The 17,576-nt window shown below is 45.4% G+C and overlaps 1 long non-coding RNA gene across 1 annotated transcript in view; it reads right to left on the bottom strand.

The window, feature by feature from the left end:
- Positions 1-477: 477 nt before the first annotated feature.
- The window catches only part of LOC146829621 (uncharacterized), a 92,532-nt gene continuing 75,433 nt past the window's right edge, over positions 478-17,576 (bottom strand). Inside the window, exon 3 of the long non-coding RNA XR_014962025.1 lies at positions 478-546. This is a non-coding gene — a long non-coding RNA (uncharacterized LOC146829621). The remainder of the gene's footprint in view (positions 547-17,576) is intronic.

The raw sequence follows: 17,576 nt of genomic DNA, 5'->3' as shown, positions 1-17,576 counted from the left end.
CTCGAGCTGCCGTCCTCAGCATAGGTTCAGGAAGAAGTCCAAAACGCAATGGAACAGCAAGGGACGCAGTGAACGCAATGAACGCAATGGAACACGGACCCTCTCTAGTCTAACATATTTATAGGGAAAATATCAAAATAAAAATTTACAAACAAATGTTGAATATCCGTTGAGCCACTGATCAGAGCGAGCAGGAAAGGATGCCACTCGGTTACATTTAGAAAACCTCCGCTCAGGAAAAATCACAAAAATAAAAATACGGAAGAAGGAAACTCGAGTTTGCAAATGTAACTTTCGTAAATGCTCTTCCTTGATATCTTAGCAGAGCCACCGCAGACTGGTCATTGTTCATTGTGGCTTTATCCTTCTCCAAGGACAGTTGGAATCGTTCCCAGAGCTGCTGTCCTCACGGAAAACTTTCTACACAGGCAAAGACTGTGGTCAGGTGACTCTCGACCATGTTCAGCAAGGCCTTTTGTCTAAATTCAATCACTCGAGTGCAGGCTGTAAATGGCAGCCATCTTGTTTTAGGCCAAAACGGACCATCTTAATTAAAAGAAACACAAAACAACGTTACCACAGCATAATGATTAAACAGTGTTAATCCCCACTAATACCCTTATGTGTATGTAATTACCTAGCCTTCTGCAACGCAATAAAGCATTAGTACACGTTATTTAAAAAGCATAAACACGAAACAAATAGCACTTTTACGACACTCATTTAATAAAATTGCACATTATTATTAAGCAACATATATGCATTCCCACATGTAGTTTCTCTCATTAGTAATGTTGGTTAATCTTGACTCTTAACAAAACTAATATTTAGTGATTACAAATTAGTAATTTTAAACATAACATATAAACAAAACTGGAGCTTAAAACTCGATAAATGTTCAACAGAAAACTCTGCTCCAGCACACTGCATCACTGAAATATAAATAAAGCACATCCAGATATATCTAAAATATAAAGAGCACCGCAGACATGTCTGCCTCACTGCTCCATCTCCTAAAAATTGCATATTGTAACTGTGATAAATAAGAGTCTCTCTGGGCATGTCTATCACACAGCATCACTATTTCTTTTCACACTCCATCACTGTGTGTTTTCACACTCCTTCACTACGTCTTATCACACTACATCACTATGTCTTATCCAGGGCCCAGCGATTGAGTGGGTGCAGCAATTTTCGCATCATTAAAAATTTGCCTTCTTGCCACTTAATCCTTCATCTGCCGCATAATCTGCAGATTTTAACAAAACAATATGGGGCATATTATCAAGAACGACGTTAAAAATTATCGCCGGTTTAGCGGCAGGAAAAGCGGCGATAATGGGCTTGATAATATGCTGGTGAGAATTCCAATAGAAGTCCATGTTCTGGTGTGAACATGGACTTCTATTGGAATTCTCTGCATCATATTATCAAGCCCATTATCGCCGCTTTAGCGGCAGTTTTCTGCCCCTAAACCGGCGATAATTTTAACGCCATCCTTGATAATATGCCCCAATGTTTCTAGCTGAAACGGTCCAAAGGTTCCTAAAATGGCGGAGGTACGTGTTGCCCTGCAGTGGAAGGACCTTTACAAAGCCGGACTGGTAATGAAACCAATGCCCAGAGAATGTTACCAAGTTTAACAAGCATTTGGAATGCGATAGGTCTCGCATTTAAGAGAGTTTGAGATACTGGCATTGTAAATGACAAGGCCTTTTATTTATGTGTTGATTTTTAAAACATAAATAAAGGTATTCTCATTTACAATGCCAAAAGCTTAAACTCTCGCAAATGCGAGACCTATTGCATTGCAAATGCTTGTTTCTCTGTAGGCACCGGTAGGTGGTCTTCTGCCCAAAGTCACCGGCTGCTGACCCGACGCCGAGACTTGAACCTTGGCAGCTTTTGTCTTAGCACCACCTCCATCATCCCCATGCAGCAGCAGCTCACGACTGAAGAACGCAGCCTGCATGCAGAACTCGTGCAGGATACTGTTCGTCCCTTCTCCTGCCTTTCAGGGGCCTGTCTCACTCTCTGTCCTCACACCCACGCACACAGGAAGGGAATTAAGCAATGGGCATTCCCTCCAGCCCAAATTTCATATCTGAACAGTCGACAGTCTCTTAAGTGAATCCAGAAAAGGCAACATGGGTCCCATCTGTTTCTTGGACCCGTGGCCTTTGCACCGGATGTTCAACTGATAGCTACGCCCCTACCTCCCCACTTTCTTGTTCCCGCACATTCCTGCTTCCGTTCGTGGGTCCGGTCTTTCCCTGCCTGTTATGTGAGTGTAGGAACCAATTGAACATCTGCGTATTCAATTCTATGACGCTGCTCCTCTTGTCCAAATATTATTATTTTAAAAGACTGCTTGCTATTGTATATAAAACGTTAACTATCCCGCAACGGCGTCCCTTAAATCGGGACTTCAGTGCCAAATTAAGGATGACGCCTTCATTGGATTTTGGATGCTAGGGGCAGTCTTCAGCATGGGTGGCGCCTCCCACCGGCAATGACCTGCTTCTTCACCCGTTCCACCATTACCACCCTCTAATGCTGCCCCTCATCTCTCCGTGTATTCCATCTGTGTTACAGCGTTAATTCTCACCCTGTAGGGCGTCAGTCAGAGAGCTTTGCCTCACACATGTATTATATAGCGACAATGAATCATCTATCTATAAATCAGGGTATCGGCAGGCTTCCATGAGATAAAGAGGTCTCCAATGCAGAGCTGTCATCCGTCGTCCACCCACCACTATATTTTAGGAGGGGAGGTGCTTGGCCCAGCTGAGCCCAAGCTCAGAATTGAAAAGTAACACCCTTGTTGGAGGTGGCAGGGGGCTTGGCCTTAGGGGTGCAATGGCACAGGATTCAAAGGTGACACACTGGTTGGAGTTGACTTTTACCCATAGGAATGTATTTATACCCCAACACTTTTCAAGCAACATTATGCAAATTAGAGACTGGGGGAAAAGTTCTAACCTATACCTTGCATTTTGCATACATGCAGCGCAGGTGGCATGATGCCAAGAGTACTTTCTTGTTTTGATTATTATTCCTACCTCCATCCCACTCTTTTTCCTTCCTCCGCAAACTCCACATTCCTGAGTGCACTTACTTATGATGGTCAGCTTTCATTGCCCTGGGTTATGTTTGTCCCTCTACACCACTTCAGCTTACTGTCCTCCACTGTTTTCCTTTTGAGGGAAGGGGCGGGGGCTGTTTTTGGAGACCACTAGCCTCACCTTGGTGATGGCTTTCGTATTTGTGTCACAGATACAACCAGGATCGGCCAGTGCAGGTAAGAGCGGTGGGGCAGGGTGGGTCGAGTCGAGAGGCAAAGATTGTATTGAATTTTTCCTTGTCGTCGTCTGTCGAGTCCTCAACCCCCAGCCCGCCGCACCGCTCTTACCTGCGCGGGCCGCTCCTGGACACAACTCACAATGAAGCCTGTGGCTAACTGCCAACCTTTATTGACAAATAATATTACATGGATTGGCACCGGTTTGCTCAGAACTGGAGATGAGCTGCACTACTCACCAACTAGGACGCGAAGCGAGGCCTCGCCAAAACCATGAGACCAGAAGGCTTTGCCACAGGCGTAAAGGCAACGGTTAAAACCAGTGCGCTTTCTATCTAAGGATGTACCAAGACACTACCTATTGGATACATGTCTAAGAACCACCGCTTAATGCACTGATATAATCTGATCTACAAAGGTGAAGTGCTTCTACCTGCAGCAGACGTATATCCTTACATCTCTCGAATTTTAAAGTCTTTATTGTATCTCAAGATGTTTGTTGCAAGAAACACATGCCGCAGATTTTCTCTGTTCGTGTCTGTGCTTGTAGAGCCAGGCCAGACCCCTGGATCAGACCGCGATGTTAATTTGTTAGCTCACCCACCTCTAATCTCAGCTTCGTTTGCTTTACCACAGGGGCTGAAGCCTCTTAGAGGTCTAGCAACAAGAACTCGCCCTTCACCGTCAACAGGCTCTAGTAAAAAATATATGCCTGTAATTCCCGCTCGCAAGCGAAGCCCAAAAATATCAGGGGTGTATTGCCAGCATCCCAACCTGTTGCATCACAGGATCACCCTCGAGTAGACCGCGACTGTTGCGTTCTCCTAGCAAGCAGCCAGCATAAAGCGGGACTTTGGGATTGTCAATTATTCCTGGGAACTCTAATGTGGATCAGCCGCCTCCAGGAGAGGCATTAAGAGAGTAAGTCTTAATACCTCCTCTGGAGGCGGCTGATACCAACATAATTCTGCCTCTACTTTTCATATTACTAAAATGGCCTCACATATCCTAGCAAACTAAAGGAGGAATACAGCTAATCCAATGGCAGAACCGCAGGCTTACACACATACACTTCTTATGATAGCTTGTGGTATCTGCAACATGACCATCTGCCTATACTCTTGAGTTAGCGAAGTAATCTGCAAATTGGTTTCTTTGCAAGTCCCACTCCATCGATCATACAGTACCTGGGAAATCTAGGCCTGAAAAGAAGTGCAATCAGCAACCAGAGTGGAGTCGCTAGAGTGTAGGGCTGCACAGAATTTTGTAATAACCATGCGATAGCAGCCTTGTAGCCAAGGAGAACAGGGGATTGATCAAGCATGTAGATAGGTGATGTGCATGTTTGTCTCAGACCATGGGAGTGCAGTGTGCTAGTTTTTATGTGCTAGACCTGACATCCTTGGTGTGGTAGTGTACTGTATTGTGATTGCATTTATATAGTGCTTACGACCCCTGACGAGGCGTCGAAGCGTACACCCCAAGACTTTTTGCCTTCACTCCCTGATTTTTTGCTGAACTCATTTTTGTTGGCATTAGGACTCCTTGCGCTTCCTCCTGCTAACCAGTAGCTAAGTGCTTGTGCGCTCTCCTTTAAACATAGTAAATTTGGCTTACACCCAAAAGGGCCTGTACCTAAATGCTATTAGTGGGCAGAAGCATCCATTGTGCCACCCACTAAAGTAGCGTTGTAAAACATGTCTCAGACCTGCCACTGCAGCCAGTAGTACTGTTTTAAACTGCCATTTCAACTTTGCAAAATAAACCTTTGTCAGGCCAAAAACGTTTTCTAAAATACTTATAAGTCAACTCTAAGGTAAGCCCTACAGGTTCTTAAGGCAGGATGTATGGTATTTAAAAAAGCAGGACATATATACATAATAATAAGTGATAACTTCAGTTTGAGACGAGATAGAGAAACAGTGTTTTCACTCAAGTTATTTGTAATTTAAACTCCTCAAATGGTAAAGTTGGATTTTAAGTTACTATCCTGAAAATGACACTTTTGGAAAGTTGGATTTTCTTGTCGCAGTCCATGTATTCTTTACAGACACGGGAATAAAGAAGGCCTAGATGTGAGGAGAATGTGTCACCCTGACAGAATGGCTGGGGAGGACCTGTACCCTGCCCTGATTGCACTTCAAAGTGGTCTGTCTGCAGCACACACAAAGGAACCTGACACCAGGCCACCCCTTGTCTTTTTCACCCTAGACAGTTCAGAGATAGGGCTAGGGGAAGGGGACAAAAACTGACCAAAACCAGTTTTGGGTGTTGGTCAGGAAATTCCCCCATGCAAAGGCTGGCACAAAACATGAAAGTGGCAAATTCAGAACTTCTCATCATAACACTCCTGGACCTGTGGAAGATTCAGAAGGAGGGCTGCCCTGCGGTATGAAGAAGGAACACTGGACACGCTTGCCTTGAACCCAGGCTCCCCAGCAGTAATTCTAAGGGTCAGTTGTCTGACCTGTTTGAGCTACTGGGGCACAACAAGCTTCGAGAGGCCTCTCCTACAACAGCCTATCCGACCAGTACCTACTGGATCTGTTGATACCTTGTCCGAGCCCTGCACCCACCTCTGCTGGAGTGAGCCCTAATCCCCAAGAGGTGCCACAACATCCTTGTCCCTTGGCTGGCATCAATGTGTATTCCTCCTGAAGAGAAGGTGAAACAGCAGCTGCCTTAGACATCCAACCTGCTTCTCGCTTTGACAACAACTTCCTCACAGCACCTGCAAACACGAACAGCAGCTCCTACATAGACATTGTTTCATGATATTTATCAGTCCATATTTGGGATATATTTTGGCATATTTTGGCATTAGTGGAGACGTGTGGCTCAATGGTTAGAGAGGCAGACCCTGATGCAGAGATCTGGCCTGGGACCAGGGTTCAATTCCTGCCTCGCCGGGTCTTGGGCTCAATTTCCTCGGACCTGATAATTCTCGCCTCGGTGCCTACGCTAATCATGGGTCCCACTCTGCAACTCTGGGCAATAGCTTGCTTAATCTCCACAATGGCCCCCACAGCGCTAGGATGCCTGGCTTCACCTTGGGGGTGCCCAGGAGTGGACATTTCACAGGGAAAGCCAGGAAGGGTTCCACAGCGGTATGAGTACAAGCGCCAGGACGCCCTGTCGCTGGGGCAGCAGTGCGCTATACAAGTACAAAATTTCATTTCATGGCAATATTTTGTCACTTGATATTGTGGAATACAGTTGGACGGTCACTATTGTGATAGTAGATTGCATTTGATGTGGCTACTACTGCAATAATGGTCAAAGCCTTTAGCATCTTGGGACTATATTTATTGACCACAAGCAGCTCTTGAAAAGTTCCTAGACCTCTGTTCTAGTCACACTGATCTACCTAGTAGCCAGTGTTACTTCAGCATCATGATGAAGAGAAAACTCCTCTGTGGGCCGATGCAATCAGACTCTCCAGCCTTATATGTCTTCCCAATTGACATCAAGGTGTGAAAAATAGGAGGCCTGGGATGCCCACAATCTCCATTTAACCAGCTGCGAAAAAACACAAAACTCTATCCCCTTGATGTGTCTGTTCTTTCTTTGTCAACAGAGAAGCTGTTTACGTGTTTTTCTGCTGCAGAGCGATGTCTCATTGCTTTCCCTGCTGTGCACCATCATTTAAGCCGCCCCGTGATGGGGCACGGTCTCAAATCAGCAGCAGAGACATTTGTGTTCCTTTGATGATCCCTGCTGTGTCAATTGCCATGCAGACGACGGCAAGCTTGCGTGCTGTCTCCTGTGCTCGATGCTTTTACGCTACTGTTCTGAGTGTATGGAGTTTGTTTCTTCTCTCAACTTCTGTACTTCTACTCTAGTGTATCCTAACTCACAGGGGGGCGGACTTTAACGTGTTGTTCGCAGAGGGCCAACATAGCTCATCTCACACACAAGCTGGGAACACAGCGTTTAAAAATAAAACCAGCCTCAAAGTTTTAAACAGATTCCTCTGACATATCAAACAGCTTTTACAACCAGGGACATAGCTATCAATAGTGCAGCAGGTGCAGTGGCACTGACGCCTGTTTTTTGAAGAGCCCTCTGCACCCCAATTATACCTGTATGTTACTAACTATTGAAGGGGTGGGTCTTTAGGCTCTGCCTGCAAAGCGGTTGCGCCGTGCTTGTGAAATCAATCTTTTTAACATATCTTAAAAGAGGCTTACATCCAGCCTTAACTTGAAGTACTGAGGAATTTAGGACCCCAGCGGTGCCAGGGGTAGCACCCTATGACTTTGAGTTCTTCCTGTCTTGGACCACAGAAACACAGAGTCTTGTGGTGGCGTCAAAGATCGTTTTATTATTGACTGCAGCCAGTAACAGCAATCCTAGAAGTACACACGGGTATGTTCTCAGGAGACTGCTCAACATTACAAAACCAGTCTTCTCCTTATATACAAAATATCATGCTTCAGGCACACATTCCTCGTTTTACGATATGGTCATTCATATGTATTCATTACAAACGAAAAGGCAGAGTCATGATGACCATCCCACATTTCAGTTCAGCCAGCCCACAATTATTTACCCAGCGAGGCTCAGATCCCTCATCAGATATCAGCTGACCGCAATAAACACGGGCACCTCCACCTCGTAAAACAGGCCATAAAGCAGGAAGCGGAGTCAGGTGTGAAAGAGATTTGTTGGGGGTTGTGTGGGATGAAAGGCTTTATGGTGTGTCAAACCCTGATGCTAATCACAGGTGGCCGTAGGAAGGGGAGCTCGTGAGACCGGACTGACCTCGGGCAGTGGAGCCAGTTCGCACAGGTCACAGAGAAGTCAATAGAAGGTACATGTGTTCTGAAGGCCGTAGCATGGCCTTAATGCGCAGCCTATGTGAGGGCAACCATAAGATGGCTACCGCTCTAAAATGGAACCCACGAAGTCAATGTGTAATATCGTATACAAAGTGAATTTATCGATGAAACGTTATGCAAAACACTTGTACATACCGCATTGGCCATTCGCGGTTCGCTGATACCGAAATAGGCAGAGGAGATGTTGCTGTAGCATCATCCTATTGCTTAGCTCGTCCCTCGTTACAGGTTTCCTTATACACGATGTAGCACAGAGGCCACATACTGTAGGAGCACACTGTACACACAGACAGAACAGGAAAAGAATGGCTAAGATCATTCCAATGACCATCAGAATCTTCCATCCCCAGGCAGATATCAGTTCCCAGAACCACCCCATCAGTGACCAATCTCCTTTATCCACGTGAATAGATTCAGATATTTTATGCAGTTTAGAGATGGCTTGATAAACTGTTGGAGCGTTATCTGGTATGAAAATGCAACAGCTAGATTGGATGACCTTACATACCCCACCACGGTCTGCAAGTATGACGTCTAGAACCATACGGTTCTGCAAAGTCATGAGGCGATCCGCTTGGAGCTCAGCTGTCAAATTACCAAGGGCACCAGCCGTTACATTAACAGTGGATTCAACCACACGAGTCAGTTGTCTCAGGTTCCTACTATTGACCATCGGTCCCCAAAACGGCAGTAAACCCAAAAAGAAGTCTACCGCTTCCTGACCGGCAGTATCCTCCTGATTAACAACGCCTCTCACAACTCTGGTCTTGTGATAATCAGAGGCAGCAGTAAATGTTGGCGGTAGCAAGTTTGCAATATAACATGTGCCCGAGAAATCAGGGGGCAACCATGTATATGCTCGGTCATTGCAAACAAAATATGTACCCTTGGCAGCCAAAAACGCAGGGGAAAATTGTGATGGAAAAGTGTACGTTTCAGTACAGTCACTTTTTCCCAGTTGAGCTCTTGGATTCTGACCATTACCTTGTAAACAGAACCGACCTATGTGGGGTACGACCCAAATTGGGGATGAAATTTTTCGCTGCTTCTCGCCCAGACTAATGCTATACCCCGTCGCGTTCCAACCTACATAAGCTCGCAATTCATCCTTAGGAATAGATGAGTATGCGTCGATATCGCTGCTCATATCAGCAACTCCTTTCATTAAGGCCTTATTGTTCGTGCTAGGTCTGATCGAACGCGGTTGTCGCGGGGAGTAGGCATCTAATGCAAAAAGAAACATAGTCTGGAATGCCCATGACGATCCATTATAGCTAAACGGCAGCACTAGATATGGGATACCCTTATTAATGGTATATGGCATTAAACCACACACCCAGCAATTGGTTGTATTCATAACTAGTTGGTGCTGGTGCAGGAGTTGAATGAACGAGTTGTTTACAAACTCAGACCATCTAGCTTGTTCGTGTTCAGGCAGAGGGTGGAAAGAGTGTAAGGAGACACTAGGAGGAGGTATAGGCTGTACAGTGGGTGCAAATGGCACTTGAGAGGACAATAATACATATCCCACAGTAAACATCATCATACTAACTAGTGCAAACAGACATAATAATACAAAACGTTTGCTCTTCATTATTTTACATATTTTTTTCTTAAAGTTCATTTTCTCAGCGGGTCTCTCCATCTTGAAAAACTCCATCCTCTAATCATGCTGTTCACGGCGGGTGAGTTTCTTCTACTTAGGAATACACCTGTCAGTCCAGGGAATGCCCCAGACTAACCAGAACCGTTGACCTAACGTCTCCGGCTTGTACCCCAAAGTCTTGGCACCGCGACCCTACAGCTGAACCCGGATGGTGGTTCGAAAAAGAAAAACCAAAAAAAAGAAAATTTCTCAGATGAGAGAGAGCTGTACTGTCAAAAATATCAAAGAAAAATAATTTTTATTTGGCCATAGTTCTAGGCCTCAAGTTATAGCGTTCTCGTCCGGGTACTGTCTGATCTTGAAACAAAAGTTCAGGCTCTGTAGTATCCAATCGGATTGACGGTGGCACAGCTTCTTGCAGAATATTGTCACTTTCTCGCTCAGAGCTTGTTCCTTTCACACGCGCATCGCTAAAAGGCAGAAAACGAGGCACGGTCTCAGTTTCAGAATCAGCGATCCCCTCCTGGACCCACCGGTCATATGGCAAAGGCAAAGAGACCCTTTTACAGTGGACGGCGTGGATACAGTTCTTCTTTCCTTTCACTCGAACAGCCGATCTTGTAGAAAGAAGGACGAGATGGGGGCCGGTCCAACGGGGCTCATCATTCTTTGCCCGTTGGAAATTCTTCACCAGCACCCACGTTCCAGGATCGATGGGATGTCCTGGAGCTTCAGAGGCCTGAGGCAGAGTATCGTGCACCTGTTGGTGTAAAACACGCAATTTAGCCTTCAATTCATACAGATAGTCTAGCAGTATTGGATGTTCGATTTCACTGAATTTTGTAGGCCTTGGCACTCCCCATATATTGGCCGGGCGGCCAAACACTATTTCAAACGGACTAAGTCCCATTCGTGAGTGCACAGTCATTCTTGTTGACAGGAGTGCTAAAGGCAGCGCGTCAGGCCATTTAAGACCAGAGCTTGCTTGAATTTTAGCCAATTTAAGTTTTAAGGTGCCGTTATAGCACTCTACTAATCCAGCTGATTGGGGGTGATTTGCAGCGTGAAATTTCTGCTAAATCCCTAGCCCCTCACATACTTCTTTCATCACTCGACCCACAAATTCACTCCCATTATCACTCCAGACCATTCTTGGCATTCCAAATCTAGGGAAAAATTCTTTGACAAGGGCTTTAGCTGTGGACAAGGCAGTATTGTCTTTTAAGGGGTATGCTTCTATCCACTTTGAGAAGGCACAGACAACAACGAGTACATATTTTAAATTGTTGCACCTTTCCATGTGGATGAAATCTAGCTGCAAAACCTCGACCGGATACGTTGGAGGTGCAAAATGACCAGCTGAAGTTGGGGTTCCCCTACCAGGATTGTATTTCAGACACACCATGCAATTCTTGACCACATTCTCTGCACATTTGGGAATTCCAGCATTTTGCCATACTGGAGCCAACAACTTGAAAATCCCTTTTACACTAATATGGGCCATTCCATGAGCCATCGTCACCACTGCAAGCACATACGCATCGGGTAACAACCAACGCTGATGTTCTGACAAATCAACCCAACAACCTTTTTCCTCCAATATACCCATACTTTCTCTCCACTTGCTCAATTCTTTCTCTGTGGCTTCAGCTTGAAGGGACTTCACACTCTCTATCGTGTCTTCACACATTCCAACATCACCAACCCATCTTGCAGGGCCTGCAACATACATTTGATTATTTACATTCTTTGCCGTTTCTTTCGCAACTTCATCAGCAAATGCATTACCACGACCAACATCATCGGTAACTTTCTTGTGCGCACTGCATTTCACAATCGCAACTTGTAGCGGCAAGGTCAGTGACTCAAGGAGATCATTCACCAACTGACAATTCTGAATTTTGGTTCCATGCGAAGTCAGGAATCCACGTTCTTTCCACAAGCGCCCAAAACTATGGGCCACGGCAAACGCATACTGACTATCGGTGTATATGTTCACCTTCATACCTTTCGACAACACACATGCCCTCGTAAGTGCAATTAGCTCTGCTGCTTGAGCCGAGTTATGTGGTATACGTGCGGTTTCAACAACCGTGTGCAAAGTCGTAACAGCATATGCAGCAGTCGTATCACCATTCGGAAGCTTGAAGCATGAACCATCCACCTATAAGGTACCATCACACTCAGTCAAGGCAGTATCTTTAAGATCCACTCTCCCTTTTGTTTCCTCTTCTGTTCTGAACAGACAATCATGTTGTTCAATCTCATCTGTGTCTGCTGCAATCGGAAATAAAGTAGCTGGATTCAATGTGTTGCATCTTTTTATGTGTACATGACTCGCTAATAGTGTCAACTCATAACCTGACAATCGAGCACTAGTTAAGTGCTGTGTCTTGGTCCTGTTCAACAACGTGTCCACTGCGTGCGGAACCATCACAATTAACGTGTTATTCATTACTAACCCAGCAGACTGTCGAATAGAGACAGCTGCTGCCGCTGTGGCTCTCAAACAACTTGGCAAGGCCTTAGCTACCGGATCCAAGGTCGATGAAAAATACGCACATGGGCGCTGTTTGTCTCCAAAAGACTGTGTCAACACTGACAATGGACAACCTTCTTTCTCGTGAACATACAATGTAAAAGGCTTGCTGTAGTCGGGAGTGCCCAACACAGGAGCTGAACATAATGCCTCACGCAATTCAGAAAAACTTTTCTGACACTCTTCAGACCACGGGACGAGATTCGGTGTATCTTTACATGTCAATGCTATTAAAGGTTTTGCCAGCAAAGAAAAACTCGGGATCCACTGCCTACAGTAGGAAGTAATACCCAAGAAAGCACGCACTTCTCTCTGTGTTCTTGGCACGCTCAATTTTGCAATGGCCTGAATTCTTTCTGGGGTCAGTTTCCTTCCCTCCTTCGAAAAGAGATGACCTAAGTAGGTCACTTCTTGTCGACAATATTGCAGTTTTGAGAGAGACACTTTGTGATGGAAGGCAGACAAATGACGCAACAATGACACCTTAGCTTCTTTACAAATCTCCTCAGTATCCGCGGCGATTAGTAAATCGTCAACATACTGGATAAGGGTGGCACCACTAGGTAAAACAATTGCATCAAGCTGTGCTTTTAAAGCTTGGCTGTATATTGATGGGCTTTCACAGTAGCCTTGAGGAGCGCGTTTAAAGCGGAAGCTACGACCTCCTAGGCTAAAACCAAAAATGTCCCTACTTTCCTCTGCAATCGGGATGCTAAAGAAAGCATTCTTTAAATCAATCACTGAGAACCAAGCAGCGGAAGCTGGAATCATAGTTAACAAAGCAGTTATATCAGGGACAACTGGAAACTGTGGCACAACAATCTTATTTACCTCTCTAAGATCGATCACAAATCTGTAAACAGGTGGCTGTGAAGGGTCAGTACGTTTTAAAACAGGCAAAACAGGGCTATTGCAAACGTTACCTCTTGTCTCTTCAATTACATCCTTTTCAATCAGATCATAGATAATTGCTAGCAACGCTTTTTCACCTTCATTAGAGATCTTATACTGGGGAATGCGTGGCAATTTAACATTGGCTTTCAAAGTTACCACGTATGGCGGTATTTCCAAAAGGCCCACATCATTAAGACCAGAAGCCCAAAGAGCATCCGGAAGAGACAACAATTCAGCTGGCAGTTCATTCCTTGACAAATACATTGGAGAAATTACTTCCCTACCAAGTGTAAGTTGTACTCCCGAGGGGGAACAATATAATGTCGCATGTAATCTCTTCAACAAATCTAATCCTAACAGGTTTTCACCACAACCTGTCGTGAGGATAAGGGGTGCTTTCAGCTCACAAGGTCCAACAGAAAGGGTCATAGGACTAGAGATCGGGTTCCTAACCGGGGCGCCAGAAAAACCTACTGAAACATTCGTGTCGCCAGACAAAGGTGCGCCAGGGAGTTTTGAATGCATAATTGAACTTTTTGCAGCACCAGTATCCAACAGAAAAGGTTCTGACACACCCGCTGTAGTCACCTTGACATACGGTCCACTCTGATCCACTGGCACTGAAACAACTCCCTCTCTTTGTCTACGGCTATCCTAGTGATCATTACTTTCTACATTTTCATCCTCTGCATAATAGTCATTGTTATAGTACTGAGCTGTCCTACCAGTTGCATTGCCTTGCTGATCAAAACTATTAATCGTATTTTGAGATGGAAGGGGACGCGCATTCTGGGGAACATTCCCGCGTCCCCTACCTCTAGGAGCTTGTTGACCACCTCTACCTCTGGTGCTAAAAGCGCCATTAGCGCGCTGTAACAGAATAGGACAACTAAACTTGAAATGACCCTCTTCCTTGCAATATGAACATTGATTAGGGCCTACAGGAACACGTGGTTGAGAATACTTGTACCTTTGCACGTTTCTCTGAAACTGGGGCTGTTGCTGATAATCACCACGTGGCGGGTAAGCTTGCTGTAAAAGAACCTTCGTTTTCAATTCTTTCGTTTTCTTGTCTGCTTTATCTTTCTCATCCTTATCTCTATTTTCGTAATACTGTGCAGTAGCCAGTATTTGCGCTGATGAGGAAACAGCCCAAGAACTCTCTGAGTCTTTTAACTTCCTACACAACTCGGGAAGCAAATTATGCACAAATTTATCAACAAATAATCGTTGACCACCTTCCGTACTCATATCTTGACCACTGTGGTCAATAAACGTTTCCTCAAACCTGGTGAAGAAATCAGACACTGTTTCATCTTTCTTCTGCTTACACGCAGACAATTTATCCCAATTCACACGCATCGCGGGCATTAAAGTCTTCATGTAAGCAATGATTCTAGCAGGGAGTTCTGCTACCAAAGGGTCAGGCTTGGCACCACCATCTTGTCCGTCATTAGCAATAATAATATTAGCCCATGTGTCACCTAACTCTGCAGCATGATCTGCATTACGAACCAATCCCCACAAAGGCTGTGGAACAACATTTCCAAACAACATATCTATGTCAGCTAGATTCATGATACATGATCCTGCCGTCTGTGACAACTCCTTATAATATCCTGCAGGGTTTTTACGGGGATCAGGCAATGTCTGTTTAAGCGCTATTACTTCAGATCGTTTCCAAGGGACATGTACCCAAACACGCTGGAAATGAGCTGGAGCAGCAGCAATACCGCGACCGTCATCAGCCGCAACGGCTTCCTTCCATACCGGAGGGACTTCTCTCATAGGGTATTGTCGCACTTTTCCCTTTTTCCCTACAGCGAACTCTTGTTCGAACAGTGACTGATGACAATCCCCATTCCTGAAAGACAAGAATGTCGTAACTGCTCTATCAACGTTGGGGCCCACAATCGTGCCTTTGTCAAATTCAAACCGTAAGTGACACAAAACCTGCGGGCTTGAGTCTAGACCATGATCTTCCAATTCCTCACAGAGGAATTCACACATTTTATCAAAAACATATCTTTGCTTTGGTGCTTCCCATTGATGAAAAACACTTAGAACAGACTCCACATCATATCTCGAAGGGTAAACAATCCATCTATGTGCCATGCGGTCTAATACTTCTTTCTCTTCAGAACCAGGCCGCTGACTACGCAGCTGCTTACGCTTTGAGTCAGGGGTCGCACCAGACGACCCAAATAAAGGCGATATGAAACTAGTGACTGCACCAGCTATTCTTTGTCGTGTAGAAGGAGAGGGTGAGGCAAGAACAGGGGGAAAGACAGAGGGAAGCACAGTAGGTGTAGATGCAGATGCAAGGACAGTATCAGGGAGAGTGCCAAGGGAGGCAGTTGGTGCAGCAGGCAAAGTTGCAGAAGGCAAAGGGGGTGCAGGCAGCAAAGTCGGCGGCCCTTGAGGGGGCTGCACCACAAGAGCAGGCGCCGGCTGAGGAGGAGCTGGCGGCTGCAGGAAAGCTTGCGGCACATTAACTGGAGGCTGTGCATTTAAGGGTTGCGGAGGTGCTGTAGCACTCTGCGCATACGGAGGTGGCGAACTCAGCAAATGTGACATTAGGGGATCTTTCTCCTTTTCTTTTAACACATCTTGTTGAAGGTGCGGCAAAACTGGGTAACATTTATCGATCCCTAGTTTACGCTGTCTATGTAACTGCTCATTCATTTGTTCCTCCTCATTATCTTTAAATTGTACAGCTGCTTGCACCATCGACATACCTTTTTCTCTCTTATTACTTTTTGCTAATTTAATTTCCTTCAGTTTGGCTTCCTTTCGCCATAGGCGGAAAGAATCAAACATCGCCGGCCGGGCTTTCTTTTTAAATAATTTAACTTCCAAATTGTCTAAGATATCTGTATCGAAACTACCATTTTGGGGCCATTTTAAAACACCGTCCTTCCTGGTGTATCGGATCCATATTTCATTATATGCAATGGGGCCCACGCCATGTTTTACATAAAGCTCATAAATTGGAGTTCCAATTGGAGGAACCGGACACGAATCCTCTAATTGGGAATCCCTTTTACAACCCAAACAAAACAAGTTTCCAAATATACTAGAACCAGGCATCTTTGCTCACTAGTCTAGTTTCAAACTTCAAAGGATTATCAAAACGCGATAGTCTCGTGAATACACGAGTCCTTCGGCTTTGGCGCTTGCAAGCTCCAAATCAAAGCGATCCCGAAGGGATACCAAAACTAAGAACCAAACTAAGAATTAGGAGACGCTCCACTTATACTTAACTGAGGTATCGATGACGTCACCAGAAGACTCGGTTAATCGTTTCGCTCTACCAAATTTTCAAGGGTCCAAAACAGGGCGATAGTCAGGGCAGCAGTCCTTCGTAGCCGTCAGCAAGCGGGGAACCTCGCAGCAAAGATTTTCGGACCACGTCGACATGCAGGGGTCGATGAAGTGGCGGCCTTCCTCCAGAATTTCCACACGAAGCTCCTCACGAACCTCTGGCTTGGACCAGTACCGCTGAAATCCCCCCGAGTTGGGCGTCAACTGAAGTACTGAGGAATTTAGGACCCCAGCAGTGCCAGGGGTAGCACCCTATGACTTCGAGTTCTTCCTGTCTTGGACCACAGAAACACAGAGTCTTGTGGTGGCGTCAAAGATCGTTTTATTATTGACTGCAGCCAGTAACAGCAATCCTAGAAGTACACACGGGTATGTTCTCAGGAGACTGCTCAACATTACAAAACCAGTCTTCTCCTTATATACAAAATATCATGCTTCAGGCACACATTCCTCGTTTTACGATATGGTCATTCATATGTATTCATTACAAACGAAAAGGCAGAGTCATGATGACCATCCCACATTTCAGTTCAGCCAGCCCACAATTATTTACCCAGCGAGGCTCAGATCCATCATCAGATATCAGCAGACCCCAATAAACACGGGCACCTCCTCCTCGTAAAACAGGCCATAAAGCAGGAAGCAGAGTCAGGTGTGAAAGAGATTTGTTGGGGGTTGTGTGGGATGAAAGGCTTTATGGTGTGTCAAGCCCTGATGCTAATCACAGGTGGCCGTAGGAAGGGGAGCTCGTGAGACCGGACTGACCTCGGGCAGTGGAGCCAGTTCGCACAGGTCACAGAGAAGTCAATAGAAGGCACATGTGTTCTGAAGGCCGTAGCATGGCCTTAATGCGCAGCCTATGTGAGGGCAACCATAAGATGGCTACCGCTCTAAAATGGAACCCACGAAGTCAATGTGTAATATCGTATACAAAGTGAATTTATCGATGAAACGTTATGCAAAACACTTGTACATACCGCATTGGCCATTCGCGGTTCGCTGATACCGAAATAGGCAGGGTAGGGCCATGCCTCCTACGTGGTCCAAAAAATTAAAAGTACCACACACTTT

Source organism: Triturus cristatus, chromosome 5_2 (assembly GCF_964204655.1).
Source record: "Triturus cristatus chromosome 5_2, aTriCri1.1, whole genome shotgun sequence".
Lineage (NCBI taxonomy): Eukaryota > Metazoa > Chordata > Amphibia > Caudata > Salamandridae > Triturus > Triturus cristatus.
Note: the sequence above shows the minus strand (reverse complement) of the source record. Positions and strands in the feature narration are given on the sequence as shown.